Genomic DNA, 18,910 nt, shown 5'->3' with positions numbered 1-18,910 from the left:
AACTTCCAGGGAGAGTCCTGGAGTTCCTGGGATACATTCGTGATTCTGGGACCACCCAGTACAACTCAGCCTTCAGCAGCCGGATGAGCATCACCAGGGACACCTCCAGGAACGAGTTCTATCTCCCTGACAGCTGCAGACACTGCGATGTATTACTGTGCAAGATACACAGAGAGGAAAAGCGATGGAGCATTCAGGCAAAAACCACACCCAGACTCTGACACCTACAACACATAAGGCTGAGTCTTGGTCTCCAGCAGCCACAACCCACAGAGAATTTTGCACTAGACCAGATGCTTGAGAGCCGCAAGACATGAAGGAAGGGAGGGAGAAAGGAAGGCAAATAGATGGGGAGGAGGAAGAGGTGGAAAGAAAGCAACTTTAAATGAGTTCTCCAAGTTACCAGCTAGCTTGGCTTGCAGAATTATTTAAAGAGACAAATGCGCTGATTCATATTGTGCATGCCTGCACACTGGAATAACTAGTCCTTTGGACAACCTTGCTGTGTGTACTGGCAAAGAACAAAAGGATGCTTTCTTAATCCTCTGAACCCTTTCTTAATCCACTGAAGATGCTAGAAAAATGTTAGGATTTAATGTGGGAAAGGGCATAAGAAATGGTGGATGTTTACAATTAATGGGGCAGAGGTGTTAGAATGGGTGGCAAAAGTAGTTTTCCTTTAAGTGGATCAACTCATTCCCCCAAAAGCACAAATCCCCCTACATTAGGAAACATCTGGCATTCATTTACAGGTGGATCAGGAGGTCAGGACCCCTATCAGCACAGTTGCCTCAGTGCCCATAGGAAAACATCTGGTATTCCCTTGGGGCACCTGTCACTTTTTGATTTGTGTTTGATGAGGAAATGTACTCCAATTATACTACTCCCCACATCCCTGTCAGCTGACTTGGAGAAGACATTTCTCTCTTTAAATCACTTCTCCAAACCAAGCCAGCCAGCAGCTTGGAGAATTCATATACAGTTAAAGTTGCCTTCTTCCCACCTCTCCCTCCCTCCTCTCTCCCCCATCTATTTCCTCCATCCCTTCCTCCCTCCCTCATGGCTCTCAAACATCCAATGTTCACATCTTGTGGTTCTCAAACATCTGACATTTATTCTATGTGGCTCTTACATTAAGCATGCTTGGCCACTCCCAGTCTAGCAATATGCAAATTCTCTGACTGGCCCCCTATTGAAATGCCAGCTCAGAACAGCTGAGTTCTTATCATCGCTCTGTCTCAAAGGAAAAGCTGCTTTACATGCCCTGGTCCCCTTTTAAAATTTGTCCTACCAGCTGAACATGGCAATTGGCTTCCTTTCTCTGTTTCTCCTGACTCTCCTCTTAGGTTAGTACCTCCTAAACGTCTCCCAGTTGACTCTACAAGCCTGGCAAATGGCACAACTGTCGCTTAGGCAATTTAATGCTAAGGGTCTTGTTGATATTAAGCACTCTTCTTGACTTCCAGGTAAAGTGGGTGTGATTTTTCAGAGAGAATGCTTGCCAGGCTTGGCTATACTTGTCTAACTCGGGTTTCCTTTGCCTCTCTCAGGACTTTCCTCCCAGGTCCAGTTACAGGAATCTGGGCAAGGAGTGGTGAGACCCGGAGAGACCCTTGAGCTGACCTGTACCGTCACCGGTGTCTCAGTCACCAGCAGCTACTGGTGGCACTGGGTTCGGCAGTCCCCTGGGAAAGGGCTGGTTTGGATCGGAGGCTGGACTGCTAGAACATACTCTACTCCAGCTTTCAAAGACCGAATCACCATCTCGGTGGATCCTTCGCAAACCAAGTACTTTCTGAGGCTGACCTCGATGACGGCTGCGGATTCTGCCACGTATTACTGTGCAAGAGGCACAGTGGGACACACTAAACAGGAGCCTGCACAAAAAGAAGAAGTGGGCTGCGACTTCCAGCAGAGGTCCATCTGTTTGAAACAGACAGGGTTTTCTGTATCCCAAGATTTCTTTATGCACGAGCAAGAAAAGCACCCTTCTTTTTTATTATTATTATTAATTTCTCCCTGATCTGAAAGTAGGGTTGCCAAGTCCAACCCCAGAAATATCTGGGGACTTTGGGGGTGGAGCCAGGAGACACTGGGGTGGAGCTAGGGGGGAGGAGGGAAACGGTGCCGGGGAGCATGGCCAGTCGCCCCGTCTCGGAGCGGGCGACGCCACTGCGCAGCTGCCGCCTCTTCTCTGCTCGCCATGGCTGCTCCTCCAAGATGGGCTCAGCCTGAGCCCATCTCGGAGGAGCAGCCACGGCGAGCAGAGAAGAGGTGGCAGCGGCGCGGCAGCCTCGCCCGCTCCGCTCCACCTCTGGGGTGGAATTGGAGGGGGGTGGGGGTGGGCCAGGGGCGTGGTGAGCCGCGAGTCCAGGTCCTAGAAGGTCACCATGCTCCTGGCCTGCCTCCGCCCTCCCCTTCTCTGGTTTTGCCTGCGCTGCTGCTGCCTCTTGGCTGCTCCTCCAAGATGGGCTCAGCCTGGGCCCATCTCAGAGGAGCAGCTGCGGTGGGCGGGGAGGGGGCGGCGGCGTGGGGCGGCAGCCTTGCCCGCTCTGGGATGGGGCGGCTCGCCATGCTCCCTGGTGCCGTTTCCCCCCTCCCCCCGCTTCCGTTTTTTTGGGGAGTGGGGGAAGAGGGTGGAAATCCTGGGGTCCCCCGCCAGGGCGGGAGGGTTGGGAAGCCTATCTGAAAGTGGCTGTTCACATGGCTGTCCCCTAATCCCAGAGCTTTTTTGCAGCAGCAGCAGGAACTCCTAAAGGCCACACACCCCTGATGTAGCCAATCCTCCTGGAGTTTACAGTAGGACCTGTATGAAGAGCACTGTAATCTTTTGAAGGATTGGCTGCAGCAGGATGGTGTGGCCTAATAGGCAAAGGATGTCCTGCTCCAAAAAAAGCCAATGCCTAATCTACTTAATCCACACAACAGCAAAACTCTGAAGTGTGTTTAGGCAGAGGGACTGTGACTGGCCCAAGGTCTTCCCGCATACTTCCATAGCAGAAGACTGGATTCTAACCTGGTTGTCCCAAGTTCTATTCTGACCCTGTTACTTCACCGTGTAGCACCAAAGCTGCAGACCTTGAGTGCCACAACCACAAAAAAAAACATGTTCTTCCAGCTCAGCATATGAAAGACGGAGTGCCTCAGCAAGGATAGGGTAGCCAATGTCCTGGTGGTACCTGGAGATTACCTGGAATTACTCCAGACAACAAGGGGAGGGAATTAATCCTGTTGTAACTATTTTAACCTCTTATTTGTATATTATACTCACTACATTTGCTGAGCTGACTTGTGCAACCCGCCCTGAACCCACTTGCAGGGAGGGAGGGATATAAATCAAATAAAAGAAGTCCCCTGGAGGAAAATGGTTGTTTTGGAGGGTGGACTCTGTGACATTATACCTGACTTCACCAGGCTCCACCCCCTAATCTTGAGGAATTTTCCAAATATTTTCCAAATATTTTCATGCACTAAAGGTTCATAAGAGCCCCGAAAGGGAATCCAATGTGTTATGGGGTCTTTAGAGGCTGGTGTCCTCGGGTGACTTGTTTAGAACATAAGAACATAAGAGAAGCCATGTTAGAACAGGCCAATGGCCCATCCAGTCCAACATTCTGTGTCACACAGCGGCCATATATATATATATATACACACACACACACACACTCTGTGGCTAATAGCCACTGATGGACCTCTGCTCCATATTTTTATCTAACCCCCTCTTGAAGGTGGCCATGCTTGTGGCCGCCACCACCTCCTGTGGCAGTGAATTCCACATGTTAATCACCCTTTGGGTGAAGAAGTACCTCCTTTTATCCGTTTTAACCTGTGTGCTCAGCAATTTCATCGAATGCCCATGAGTTCTTGTATTGTGAGAAAGGGAGAAAAGTACTTCTTTCTCTACTTTCTCCATAAAGACTCTAAAGACTCTAGACTCTAAAGGAAGGTTAACCCTTGATGGACCCATAGGAAGAAGTCAAGACTCTTGGCTGCCCCCAGCTACCTGATAATTGAGTATCTGGTAGTTCCAGCCACTTTCTGTGAGAGCTTGCAATTCCCCCCTCTGACCGGCTACCTTCATGGAGCAGTAAATTAGGGGGGTGGTGCACAATGCCCAGAAGAAGAAGATATTGGATTTATATCCCGCCCTCCACTCCAAAGAGTCTCAGAGCGGCTCACAATCTCCTTTACCTTCTCCCCCCACAACAGACACCCTGTGAGGTGGGTGGGGCTGGAGAGGGCTCTCACAGCAGCTGCCCTTTCAAGGACAACCTCTTCCAGAGCTATGGCTGACCCAAGGCCATGCCAGCAGGTGCAAGTGGAGGAGTGGGGAATCAAACCCAGTTCTCCCAGATAAGAGTCCGCACACTTAACCACTACACCAGGGAAATTGTTTTCCTAGTAATGGATGCAAATGAGATCTGATTGATCTCAAATGGATGCAAATGGATGCAAACTGGAATTATGCAAAAACTGGAGACTTCGCCTTTGAAAATATTAAAGGCAGCCATTCACTACAGGCCAAAAAAAAAATCCATTTAAATCTGATAGAGTTGGAAGGGGCCATACAGATAATCTAGTCCAACCCCCTGCTCTGTGGAGGATCGACCTAAAACATCTCCGACAAATAATCCTCCAGCCGCGTTCTGAAGACTGCCAATGAAGGGGAGCTCACCACCTTCCTAGGCAGCTGGTTCCACCTCTGAACTACTCTGATCATTAAAAAAAAAATCCTAATATCCAGCTGGTACTTTTCTGCATGTAATTTGAGCCCACTGCTTCAGGTCCTATCCTGATGCGCCTTCTGGTGTCCAGATTCATAAAGTGAAGAACTGCAGACAGTGGGTTGAATCCAGATGACTTTGACAATTTCCAACATATTCTCTTCCCCACTGCTGACCCTTCTCATGGCATTCCATGGGGTGCCCTCTTTGCCCAGAGCCACGTGTGGTTTTTCTACCTAGCCTGAAGAGTACTATTGAATCTCGAAAACATGTGACATTTGAACATAGGGGTTATTTGAACATGGACTATCAATCTGGGACAAACACAATGTAAAGCATATTTAATACAAAAATTAACACTTTTCAATTCTGCATATCCTAGGAATACTCTTGGTCAGTTTTGAGCTTACCCTTAAAACACGAAGTACAACTGCTTAACTTTTAGCTTTAGTGTATGGCCTATGGGCTGTTAAACTTAATAGACCGAATGGAAGAACAACTGCAAAAAACTGCAGTTTCACCTTCTGGTGAAAGGACGACTCTGCACGTCTACAGAATTACCACACGGCGGCAGCATTTCGTAAATAAAAGTTTAAATGTTGGCACAATGAAATGATCTCAGAACCAAATCAAGGCATTCTGCATTCCCTTGTTCCCTTTGTCATGAACGTTGGTTAACATGGCGAAATTGCAGGTACTCTGTAATGACAGCTGAATCCATTGTGTGTGTAAACAGTCTTTAAAATTCCTACATCCTGAAAAATGAAAAAGTATGAAGGGAAGTCTAGGAGTATATTTTTTTTCTAATACATCGATCAGTCAATCAATATGCTATTAAAAATGGAGAGTCTTAGGATGCAAAATGTGGAGTGTGAATGAAGATTAAATAACGTACAACGTAACCTAGTACTGTGGAAGATTCGTAGGCTGTGATTTTGCAGTGTAGCAATAGGATATTTGCAAATTCTTTGTCGCCTTTTTATCTCTCATGTAACAGGGAATGTTTTTCCAGAGTGGGAAATGCTTTCAAAATGCTCCACTGCTCAGTTTCTCCACTCCCGAGCATGCCCATCATCACAGATGTAGCTGTGCTATCTTTGTCCCCCCTCCCATTTCCCCAGCTATAAAATTATGATTAATATTTATTCATTTATTCACCAAACAATGCAAAACCAGACCACACAGAAGTCTGAAGTTACTTTAGGGACTGTCTTTCCCCACACGTTCCCCAGAGGGTACTTAGATCTGGGACGAAAAATCTATTAGCGATCCCTGGGCCGAGGGAGGCTAGACTACAGTCCACCAGAGAGCGGGCCTTCTCAATTGCTGCCCGCTATTGGTGGAATCAACTGCCAGAAGAAGCTAGGGCCTTGTGGGACCTCGCCCAGTTCCGCAAGGCCTGTAAAACCACTCTATTCTGGCAGGCCTCTAATCTGACATCGAAGGACTGAGATGGGGTGACTGAGATATATCTAGGCTTTCCAATCCCCAGGTCCCAGAGGGGGATCTCCCGGTTTTACAGGCTTCCCCCCACCTTCAGCCAGCTGGCCAGCGGGGGAAGCTCCACCCCCACAACCATCATGCGCTTCCATGAACGATTCCCATAAGGAATGATGGGAAATTGATCCGCGGGTATCGGGGGCTCTGGGGGGGCTGTTTTTTGAGATAGAGGCACCAAATTTTCAGTATAGCATCTAGTGCCTCTCCCCCAAATACCTCCCAAGTTTCAAAAAGATTGGACCAGGGGGTCCAATTCTATGAACCCCAAAAGAAGGTGCCCCTATCCTTCATTATTTCCTATGGAAGAAAAGCATTTAAAAAGATGTGCAGTCCCTTTAAATGTGGTGGCCAGAACTCCCTTGGAGTTCAATTATGCTTGTCACACCCTTGCTTTTGGCTCCGTCCCCAATGTCTCCTGGCTCCACCCCCAAAGTCTCCTGGCTCCACCCCCAAAGTCCCCAGATATTTCCTAAATTGGACTTGGCAACCCTAGATATATCGAATATAGACTGAATGCCAACTGAAGTGAGACAACATCAAATACAATTAGCACCAGACTGTTTTAATTGTTCTTAACCATTTTAATTGTTTAACTTGTTTTATTGTTTAATTGTTCTTATTTTGCTGGTTGTGAGCTGCCCTGAGCCTGCTTCAGTGGGGAGGGCAGGATATAAATCCAATAAACCTTAAACCTTACATCCTTGGGACTAGAGTGTGCAGAACCTCCCTGTTGAAATGAGCAAATCAAGATGCCTGGACTATGGGGGGGTGCTACAACACTCGAGGTGTGCAGAGGTGTTGTCATCTTGAATGGGATGCTTCCCTTTGCCTTAACCAGGGAGCTGTCCTCTGACCCCCTCCTCTCTCACTTTGTCCTTCCCCTTCTTCTACATGGCCTTCCATAGACTCATATGTCTGCAGGTCTCTCCTATAGAGATAATGCCCTCCTACTCCCACACACATGATGCCAGACAAGCTGGCCATTTGTGATAGGGAAAGTACTCTTTAGATTAGGCTTCCTTTCTTTTCTTTTGGCTGCAACCCGAATGTGAACTGGATCTACTTGAATCAATGTAAGTTTATCTTGTTTGCAAACTACTTTTTGGAAGATTCATTTACTGCATTCACTATCACAGCTTCTATGACTGGGCAAAAATCTGCTATATGAAGCAAATATCCCGATACTCTCACCATCTCCACTTCTTAAAATAAGTCTAAATACGCTTATTCAAGGGGAAATGTATGCTCCTAGGGCTGAGTCGCTCGAGCACACATGAAATGTGATTTTGAATGGCAAAATTAAATAAATAATCAAATATTAACTTTTGAGTGAGACACAAGGGAAGTCTAAACAGAATGAGAAAGAAACAGCAAAACAATGTGCAGATAATCTGAGTCATAACTGGGGAGGGGGTATTCATTAATTTTCATCATTATCAATGCATCAGTAATGTACCCATCTTAAAAATTCCATCGATTCACTCATTCTATTGTACATCCACCTGCACATCTTTGACCAAGGAAACATCTTATGATTCCTTGCATTCAGGGATTTATCTTACCTCCATACAGGTTTTCTGCTTCAAAGCTGGGAAGATACACTCGCAAGCCGTGAAATGTCAGCGAAGGAAAACCATGGACACTTGAAACGTGAAACTTCTCACCAGTCATCTAAGTAAGAAAAGATTCTTCTAGCTTCGTCAGGGTCGTGTAGAAAGAAGTGGATTCATGAACGATTTCATAATGCTATCAGAAAGTCTCTTATCTCTGCGGTTCAGTCGTAGACAAAAGTCAGAAGGGAAGATCAGTCCCAAGTCACAACTTATAGCTGAACAATATGCCACAATCCTCCCCATTTTGTCAAGTGATGTGTCACAGTGTATATGATAGCTGGAGCTCCCACAGTGATGAATGCTGGGTCAAAATCCTGCTCGGGCTATTTCTATTTATTTATTTAGTAGAGTTATATTCCGCCCTTTTCCATAACAAGCTCAAAGCAGATCACAACATAAATTGAACAATAAAAACCTACAATCCAAATTTAAAACAATACAATAAAACCAAACAGTGGAACAATGAAACGAAACAAGGTGCGCCACCGGCGGAAAGGGCACATTTCACAAAATACAAGGTTTTTTGGTCCAAGAAAAAGTGATGGTGTTAATAATCAGGTTCAGCACCACTACAAGGCTGTAAAGCATGATGTCGCAACAAGGGAGGCCGGCCGATGGAATAGTTGATCTCATAACTTGAACACTGTCATCTCATAACTTGAACAATTACTCATGAGACTAAATTCTTTCTTCTGTTGCTTACATGAACATAATTCTTTCTACCAGGCTATACTTGGTTTAAAAGTAACCTCATTTACTCATTTAAGTAACAGCTCATTTGTGTCCCATGGCGCAGAGTGGTAAAGCTGCAGTACTGCAGTCGGAGCCCTCTGCTCACAACCTGAGTTCGATTCCAGCGGAAGCTGGTTCAGGTAGCTGGCTCAAGGTTGACTCAGCCTTCCATCCTTCCGAGGTCGGTAAAATGAGTACCCAGCTTGCTGGGGGGGGGGGGAGTGTAATGACCGGGGAAGGCAATGGCAAACCACCCTGTAAAAAGGACTGCCGTGAAAACGTTGTGAAAGCAGTGTCACAAGAGTCAGAAACGACTGGTGCTTGCACAGGGGACCTTTCCTTTTCCATTTGTGTCATTCTTATTATCTCAAAACACATTTGGAAAGCTAGTATTACAGAATGCCACCCTGAACAGAAATACTCAGAAGCCTGTTAAAGTCTATTCAATGAATTTTACTCACAAATTTGTTTTTTTAGGATTGCACTGTAAGGAGTATAGTCCACATCCAGAGACTTCCCTGTTGATCCGGGCATGCCTATTCACACTTATCTTATTTTGTTGTCAGATTGGAATCCACTGGTGAATTTCCTCCATGTTGAGATGGTTCACAGCCTCCTGAATCAGGATCCCCAGTAACAATTCTACATATACCAAGAAAGAAATTTCCCTGAATTCCATGAGAATGGAGAGTCCAAGGAAACACATTGAGAATCAGGTTGTAAATAGGCGAGGATTAAAGGTTGTGGATAAGAGAAGGACTACAGATTTGCAATCTACTGCCCAAATCTAAAACCACAGCTGTGATCATCTGCAAATTTATCTGTATTCAGACGAATCCTGGCCTAAACTTTTCAGACTAGTGATCGCATCGCTAGAGAAAACCTCCCCTGAACATTGCAGAGAAAAACCTTCAGCTCTTTCCAAATCTTTGTGATTTTTTTCATAATCTACGGAAGTCTGAAAAAAAAATTTCTATGACTAAGAATATTTCCCGGTGGCAGTTTTGGTATGAATATGTATCAATGTGCTAGATTTGTGCAATTAAAGCATATCTCATGGGTAGCTTTAGACGATTATGAAGAAGAAGTAGAACAAGAAGTTATCAGCTCCACAATGATGAAGAGAAGGTAAAAAACCAGTGTTAGCATTTAGGGATGGGCACAAACCAGTTCATGAACCAAAATTCAGCATGAACTTGGCCCAGTTCAGAGCCCCTGAACAGAAGTTCAAGGAAGGTGCCTTTTTCGAACCTTCGCTGAACTTTTGCCCAGCTCAGTTAATCCGTTCTGGCCATTTAAACCTAACAGCTGAGCAGTGCAGATTTCTCCCTCCCCTTTCTCCTGGCCTTGAGGAGGTCTGAACTGGTGGTTCAGGCATTTCAAATTTGTGCCCATCCCTATTAGCATTATCATCTAAGATACAAGGATTATTATTAGGCTGGGTACCCTTGAATCCATAACTCTTTCTCCAAACATACCGCACAGAGTTGAGAGGTTAAATGGAGGAGGACTATATACGTTGTCTGAAACATCTGGAGGAAGGGTAGACTTGTTTAAAAATGATAGATCAATCAACCAATGGACTTACAGCAAGGACTGTAGCAATGATTAAAGCAATGACTTGGAAAATATTAACATCAAATATGAAAATGTCATTGTTGTTATTTTTTGTCACCAATGGTAGCACGCTTTCAACCAGTGTGACCCTTGTGAATCAAATCTATTATCGAACGACTAATGATGCTTCCAACAAACTAGTTCCACTGGTTTCAGCATCACTTGCTTCCATCTTCAGCTAATTAAGAATCTCTGCATTTGCTCTCATCCCAATCATCTTGCTGGAGCAGAGTTCATTATAGGCTACAGCCCACAGCAAGGCTTACTGTCTCAGTTTGTACCATTGTGGAAGCTACAGGGTCACGGTGATTGTAGTGGCAGGTGATATTTTATGGACCCAAATTCTCCCAAAAAAATTCAGACTGGGGTCAGCTGCGAAAGAATTTGCACAGAGACAGATAAGGATACCCATCCTAATTACGAAGAGGGGTGCACAGCTTTTTCCTGGGAAGCCCAGAAAAGCAACAATTATATTGATCGACCACATTTGGACCCCAGCATTCTTCCAAGGAAGCTATGTGTCATTTCATCTTCACAACAATCCTATGCTGGATTGGGGAACACTGACTGGCCCCAAGTCACTTATGGGCCTTCATGGTTGAGGAGGCATCTGAACCCTGTTATATCCCATGTCCAAGCCCAAGACTTGGGTTTTCTTCCTTTCTGCACAGTCGGGAACAGAGGGTGGCGCAAGGTGAGGATGTGTCCACTAGATACCCCCTTTTATGTGGGATTCCACAAGGGGCACTCCTCTCCCCAATGTTATTCAATGTCTATATGCGACCCCTTGCCCAGCTGGTATGGAGCTTTGGGCTGGGATGTCATCAATTCTCAGATGACACCCAGCTATATTTGCTGTTGGACGACCGGTTGGCTGCAGTCCCACCAACTCTGGTCGAGGGTTTGGAGGCCGTGGTGGGCTGACTAAGGAAGAGCAGGTTGAAGCTGAACCCATCATAGACGGAGGTTCTGTGGTTGGGGGGAGTGGGGTTGGAGCTGGAGCTGGAGCGTAGACTGCCGACTCTTGATGGGATGCTACTAACACCAGCGCCTACCATCAAGAGCTTAGGAGTGACACTGGATACCAGTTTGGTGAGTGGTTAAGTGTGTGGACTCTTATCTGGGAGAACCAGGTTTGATTCCCCACTCCTCCACTTGCACCTGCTGGAATGGTCTTGGGTTAGCCACAGCTATCGCAGGAGTTGTCCTTGAAAGTGCAGCTGCTGTGAGAGCCCTCTCAGCCCCACCCACCTCACAGGGTGTCTGTTGTGGGGGGAGAAGACATAGGAGATTATAAGCTTCGGTGGGGTAGGGAGGGATATAAATCGAATGAAATAAAAGCTGCTCTGAGTCTCTGATTCAGGGAGAAGGGCGGGGTATAAATATGCAATTCTTCTTCTTCTTCTCGCTTTCAGTGGAGGCCCAGGTCACACATATTGCCAAGAGGGCATTTTGTCATCTCCATCAAGCCCAGCAGCTGACCTTGAGCAGTCTGGGACTGAGGTATCTCCAGGACTGCCTCCTCCACTATGTCCCTGGAAGGGTGTTGCACTCCAGTAGTCAAAATCTGCTGGTGATCCCTGGCCCGAAAGAAGTCCAGCTGTCCTCAACAAGGGCCAGGGCTTTTTCAGTGCTGGCCCCAACTTGGTGGAACGCTCTGCCAGAAGATATCAGGCCCCTGCGGGATCTTTTACAGTTTTGCAAGGCCTGTAAGGCAGAGATGTTCCGCCAAGCCTTTGCATGAGGACAGCGATGGTAACCGTGCTGGCACCTTTTCCTCTCCACCCCCTCTTGGGGGGCTCTTCCCACCCCTGATGTGATCTAATGTAACTGAATTTTACTTTTGTACATCGCCCTGAGTCTGGCGCCGGCCGGGATAGGGAGATTCATCAAATATAATCAATAATAATAATCTATCCACCTCACAGTCCTACCTGTAGATAACATTTCTGTCCTGTGGATGTGCAAGAATGGTAAACTTTGGAATTTGCTACAGATTTCAAAGGATGCTGAAGGAATCGTCACGTAGTCTACTCCACAGACAAATCCAGATGGGTGAGAAAGCCAACAGAACAAGAATCATGATTATCTTACCTGTTGACAAAGAATCTCTCATCCGATATTCCTCCAAATGAAAACTTCTTGTCCTCTCTTCTCAGGAAAAAAAAAACCTTTTTAAAAATCCAATCATGTAATGATTTTTAAGAGTCATCAAGCTGTGGATCACATTGTAAAAAGGCAGTTCAAATGTAGGCAAGAGAGCCAGTTTGATATAGTGGTTAAGTGTGTGGATTCGAATATGGGAGAACTGGGTTTGATTCTCCACTCCTCCACATGCAGCTGCTGGAGTGACGTTGGGTCAGTCACATTTATCCCAGAGCTGTTTTCTCAAGAGCAATTCTCAAAAGAGCTCTCGCAGCCCTACCTACCTCATAGAGTGTCTGTTGTGGGGAGAGGAAGGGAAGGAGATTGTAAACTGCTCTGAGACTCAGAGTGAAGGGTGGGGTATAAATCCAATCGCCTCCTCTTCCTCCTCCTCTTCTTCTTCTAATGTATTCTCCCTCATAAAAAACACATCTCCCTCTCTCTCTCTCTCTCTCTCTCTCTCTCTCTCTCTCTCTCTCTCTCTCTCTCTCTGTATCTACAATAATGTATCTACCATAAATATTTTTCTCCAAACTGTCCATGCATCATTCTCCAAAGCTTTGGACACAGCTCTCTCTGTGTCCATCCAGCCATGAAGCATCCAGCAGCCATGAAGTTCTGAAAGGAAGGCACTCAAGGGAATAAAGCTGGTGTCTCCCTTCCTCAGAGCTTCCCAAATTAGCCCTAGATAGGAAACCTGTTCTGTCATTGTTTCCTCTCACAGTTTAAGCAGGAAGCTGGTAAAGGAGGTCTTGAGTTTGTTGGGGGAGGTGAGATCAAGGATGGAAAGAAATGATTGGTTTGTAGATGGGGCACAGAAAAGGGAGGCAACTTCTGCCCTGGTTTCTCCAAGATGGACCTGCTAGAAATGGGACAATACGTGCACCATTTTATGAAATGCAAATGTTTCCCCAAAGACACTTTCCCCCAATTTTTCATACAAAGAAGACAACGGCCTAAACAAATTAATCCACTCAAAGAGCATTGGGGATTACTTTGGGGGGGCGGGGCAGAGAGAATGGGACTTCTCATGCTGTTTCATTTCCCATCTTCCACCTTCTTGTTTCTAGTCTGTGTTGAAGGGGGAAAAAATTCTGCACCAATGAAATTATAAAAATTAATCTGTTTTGCATAATGTATCCTGCATTTTCTCCTGAGGAGCGCGGTCAATTCTAGTCTTGCACGGCTACTCTCAGTCCTATGCATCCCCCCCCCCATTCTGCTCTGAGCTTTCTCCTGATACAGCACCCACATTTTCAAGCCAACCTTCACAATTCTAAGGACTAGAAACTATCATCTTTAAGAAGAAGATTGTAGATTTATACCCTGCCCTTCTCTCTGAGTCAGAGTCTCAGAGCGGCTTACAATCTCTTTTATCTTCTTCCCCCACAACAGACACTCTGGGTGAGGCTGAGAGAGCTCTCCCAGAAGCTGCCTTTTCAAGGACAGCTCTGCAAGAGCTATGGCTGACCCAAGGCCATTCCAGCAGTTGCAAGAGGAGGAGTGGGGAATCAAACCTGGTTCTCTCAGATAAGAGTCCACACACTTAACCACTACACAAAACTGACTTTCATTTAAAACAGCAAACCTGGCATTTTCAGGAGGTCAGATTCTTATTGCTAAACCACACAGCTGCATGGATTTGTAGATGCACCTCACTCTAAAAAAAGGAAAAGGTAATCCCCCGTGCAAGCACCAGTCATTTCCGACTTTGAGGTGACATTGCTTTCACAATGTTTTCATGGCAGACTTTTTACAGGGTGGTTTGCCATTGCCTTCCCCAGTCATTTACACTTTCCCCCCAGCAAGCTGGGTACTCATTTTACCAACCTCAGAAAGATGGAAGGCTGAGTCAACCATGAGCCAACTACCTGAACCCAACTTCCGCCAGGATTGAACTCAGGGTGTGAGTAGAGCTTGGACTGCAGTACTGCAGCTTACCGCTCTGCGCCACAGGGCTCTTATCTCACCTCATCTACTTATCTTCGCAGATCATCAGTGCAACATCACTCTACTTATGCTGTAAACCAAAAGACAGAAGAATATGCATGCATTCATATGAATGAATGAATGAATGAATGAATCAGGTATATCAGCTGCAAAAATTGACATTGGAAGATGCAGAGTTCCTGACACCTTCCCATGATGTCCAAGTAGCACTTCTCCATCTCAGATTTAACATCTAGTGGAAACCACTGTGGGAAGGGATGGCAGCCACAGTGTTACATCTCTGGACAAAAACTGCTTCCTGAGATGAGTACAAGCAAAGAGGATGGGGAAGTCCTTTTCCTGATGAGCCTATCAAACCCAGCAACATTTTAACACCCATCACCAGGACTTTTTTTATAGCAGGAGCTCCTTTGCATATTAGGCCACACCCTCCCTGATGTAACCAATCCTCCTGGAGCTTACAGTAGGCTGTGTACTAAGAGCCCTGTAAGCTCTTGGAGGACTGGCTACATCAGGGGCATGTGGCCTAATATGCAAAGGAGCCCCTGCTAGAATTCCAAGCTCTTGGAGGACTGGCTACATCAGGGGCGTGAGGCCTAATATGCAAAGGAGCCCCTGCTAGAATTCCAAGCTCTTGGAGGACTGGCTACATCAGGGGCGTGAGGCCTAATATGCAAAGGAGCCCCTGCTAGAATTCCAAGCTCTTGGAGGACTGGCTACATCAGGGGTGTGTGGCCTAATAGGCAAAGGAGCCCCTGCTAGAATTCCAAGCTCTTGGAGGATTGGCTACATCAGGGGTGTGTGGCCTAATATGCAAAGGAGCCCCTGCTAGAATTCCAAGCTCTTGGAGGACTGGCTACATCAGGGGTGTGTGGCCTAATATGCAAAGGAGCCCCTGCTAGAATTCCAAGCTCTTGGAGGACTGGCTACATCAGGGGTGTGTGGCCTAATATGCAAAGGAGCCCCTGCTAGAATTCCAAGCTCTTGGAGGACTGGCTACCTCAGGGGTGTGTGGCCTAATATGCAAAGGAGCCCCTGCTAGAATTCCAAGCTCTTGGAGGACTGGCTACATCAGGGGCGTGGCCTAAAATGCAAAGGAGTTCCTGCTACAAAAAAAAAAGCCCTGCCCATCACAACATCATTTCTGGGAAACAGAATTACAACAAATGGATAAAAGGATCCCCTTTGCAAAGGTGGTCCCTCTAGCCTTGCCTCAGGGGCTCTGACTGGCTCTTCCCACACACACCCAGGCCCAGAGCAGATGTCTTCCCACCCCTGCTGCTTCCTTTACATTAGTGGTTCCAGCCAAAGTTGCAAAGGAAGATGTGCATTTTCACAGATCGTCAGCGCTTGGCTTTTTACTGCAAGTTCCGCTCATGTAGTCTGCACTGATGGGTCGATTTGGAATTCCTCATGGGATGGATCCTGTGAGCCACAAGTCCTTGCAGATGTGGGCTAAACACTCCCTCCACCGACTGCATGGGAGTCTCAGAAAGCTGAAGGTGGGTGTTGGGGAAGCCTTGTGAACAGAATACCACAGGGCATGAGTGTATGCAGCGAGTGTCAGGATCGAAGTGTGATTATTACTAGGTCAAGGGCTTCTTTAAAAAAAAATACTTTATTTAAATCTTCTATATAATACAAAACTATATATATATATATATATATATATATATATATATATATATATATATATATATATATATATATTACTTTTTTTACAGGTAGGAGGAGTGATAGGTACATAAAATAACATAGGTAAGTGTTTTCAATTGAAGGGCTTCTATAATTTCAATCAACCTTCTAACGTATGAGCCCTCTGCTCACGACCTGAGTTGGATTCCTGTGGAAACTGGTTCAGGTAGCCGGCTTGAGGTTGACTCAGCCTTCCATCCTTCTGAGGTTGGTAAAATGAGTCCCCAGCTTGCTGGGGGGAAAGCGGAGATGACTGGGGAAGGCAATGGCAAACCACCCCGTAAAAAGGTCTGCCATGAAAACGTTGTGAAAGCAGCATCACCCCAGAGTCAGAAATGACTGGTGCTTGTACAGGGGATCTTTCCTTTTTCCTCCAACGTATGAAAACATTCAAACAATCAATTCACAATATTCTTAGTTCAGAAGAAGCAATCCTAATAGAACAAGAGAGTATCAGTCCACGTTCAGAAATCTCGTAGTTTAGAAGGCTGATTGTAATTATAGAAGCAATTCAACTAGTAATAATTGATCCATTTGATCTTCATTTTATTATCTCTGGTGCCATTTTATTATCTTCTTTATTATCTCTGGTGCCTTTTTTACAGTCGTTATTTCTGGTTTGCATATATGCTGGCTGTGATCCTCTAGTTTGTTGCTGCAGTGAGCGTGAGACACATAAGATGTATTTCAATATAATGTTCCAGTTTTGCGTGATGTGAGTGATTCGCACACTTCATGCCAGAAACTTGAACCAATAGCAGCTGTATTCATACTTTCAAAATTTAATTACCTTATCCCCTTCATTAATCTCGTTGAGAACCTATCTTTGATAGCTGAAACCAACTTTGTGGAGGTTTTTTTATTAAAAAAAAAAAAGTGTTATTTCTAGGGATAATCACAACATTCTGTTAGCTCAAATTTCACAGTCAAACCTGGTTTCCCTTCCTCATCTAAGAACCCAAACTATAGGGAACTATAATAAGCAGACTGAAAAAGATGACACTCCCCTCCTCTTTCACTTTCACTTAGGGGAGGGACGGTGGCTCAGTGGTAGAGCATCTGCTTAGTAAGCAGAAGGTCCCAGGTTCAATCCCTGGCATCTCCAGCTAAAAAGGGTCCAGGCAAGTAGGTGTGAAAAACCTGGAGAGCTGCTGCCAATCTGAGTAGACAATACTGACCTTGATGGACCAAGGGTCTGATTCAGTATAAGGCAGCTTCATATATGTTCATTGCACACCATTTCGCTTGCATCCAGGGATTTCCCAGGGTTTCCACTGTTGAGGTGTCTGGGTGCTCCTCTCTGCAATTCCTGGATACTCAGAAAAGCACACCCAGGTCTTCCTTCAGGTTGTCTAATCTGCTATAGGGAGATTCTCTAGTGTGTTATGTTTTACCACTGGTCTCACATACCAAAACCTAACCAGCTGCCCATTGATGTTTTGCGGTGCTGACCCATAGGAATATATTCATCCCCAGTCTCCGTAGTCCCACCCCCCATCATCCCAGACTGATGCTACAGCAGCCCATGAAGCCACATGGGGTTTTTGTTGCGTTCTGTATCACAATGGCATACACCTCCACAATCATACACCATATCACTGGTTGGGGAGCACAGTGATCTGCAGCACCCAGCCCATGTACAGAAATACAGTAGGCTGACTTTAAGCGGGAAGCAATCATCGCTGAGCATGGCTGCACTCAAACTTCAGAAGGGAGGTTGTGGCAGATCGCCGCTTTTGCTTGATGAAGATACCAACATCAGCCTTGGGCATCCCAAGTGGCAGGAAAGACCTCTCTTGTCTCAAGACTCATTGTCAGTCAAAGCAGACAATGCTCAACTGGATGGCTCAATATTTGAATTCTGGCTGTCTTGAAGCAGTCAAATTGGGCACTCTGGTGTTTAGGCTTATCTGGAGTTTCTGCTCTCTCCTTTGGGGGCTCAAGATCCCAGCTGGCATCTTCTTCTCCTACTCCCCACTCCAGATGCTTTATAAGTTTTCCCTCCCCCTCTCAGTGTGATGCCTTGCTAGTCCAGAATGCAGAAAAACTTATATGGCACCCTCTGAGATTTTTTAAATAATATATCTGTTGTTTTTAACCAATATATTTCCAATTTAACCAATATATTTTAAACAATATGAGAGCCAGTTTGGTGTGGTGGTGAAGTGTGCAGACTCTTATCTGGGAGAACCAGGTTTGATTCCCCACCTGCAGCTGTTGGAATGGCCCTGTGGAATTCAGACATGGGGCACAGGTCCGCAACATGATGGTTTCGATTCTGTGTGTTGTCATCATAGCTCTTGCAGAGGTTGTCCTTGAAAGGGCAGCTGCTATAAGAGCTCTCTCAGCCCCACCTAACTCACAGGGTGTCTGTTGTGGTGGGGGAAGGTAAAGGAGATTGGGAGCCGTTCTGAGACTCTGAGATCAGAGTGAAGGACAGAATATAAATCCTCTTCTTCTTTTGTTTTAGTGTATGATATCCAGAGCCCAGAGTGAGCCGGAATAGAGAAATTAAAATGATAATAATAATAGTATTAATAATAATAAATTATTATTATTATTTAAAAAGCAGCTCTGAACCCCAAAATAAGGTTTGGACCACCAAAAATCATACACCTCCACATTCAGGGGACACTCCCCTTAGAGGGGACATATGATGTTTCCTAGTACCAAGCCCAGATCTTGTGCCAGCTGCTCCAAAGTGGGGCACCTGAGCTCCAGCAGCAAAATGGCCCTGTGGAAGGTCCCCAACATGATGGTTTCGATTATGTGTGTTGTCATCATGTTGGGGATGTCCTGCCCATCCAGGAATGCCTTCCCAAAGACCCCACAAGGGAAAAAGAAGGACCTGGCAACCATACCCAAACCCTAGCCCAGCATGTGTGAACCCCAAGGCAAGAAAAGGCACAGAGAATCAGCACCGTTTTTAAAGCC

General features: G+C 45.8%; 1 non-coding gene across 1 annotated transcript; it reads left to right on the top strand.

Annotated features, from left to right (window-relative positions):
- Nucleotides 1-17,014: 17,014 nt before the first annotated feature.
- TRNAT-AGU (transfer RNA threonine (anticodon AGU)) lies at nt 17,015-17,081 on the top strand. The gene has a single exon. It is a non-coding gene; the product is annotated as a tRNA-Thr (tRNA).
- The last annotated feature ends 1,829 nt before the right edge of the window (nt 17,082-18,910 follow it).

This window comes from Heteronotia binoei, chromosome 15 (genome assembly GCF_032191835.1).
Source record: "Heteronotia binoei isolate CCM8104 ecotype False Entrance Well chromosome 15, APGP_CSIRO_Hbin_v1, whole genome shotgun sequence".
Taxonomy (NCBI): Eukaryota; Metazoa; Chordata; class Lepidosauria; order Squamata; family Gekkonidae; genus Heteronotia; species Heteronotia binoei.
Note: the sequence above shows the minus strand (reverse complement) of the source record. Positions and strands in the feature narration are given on the sequence as shown.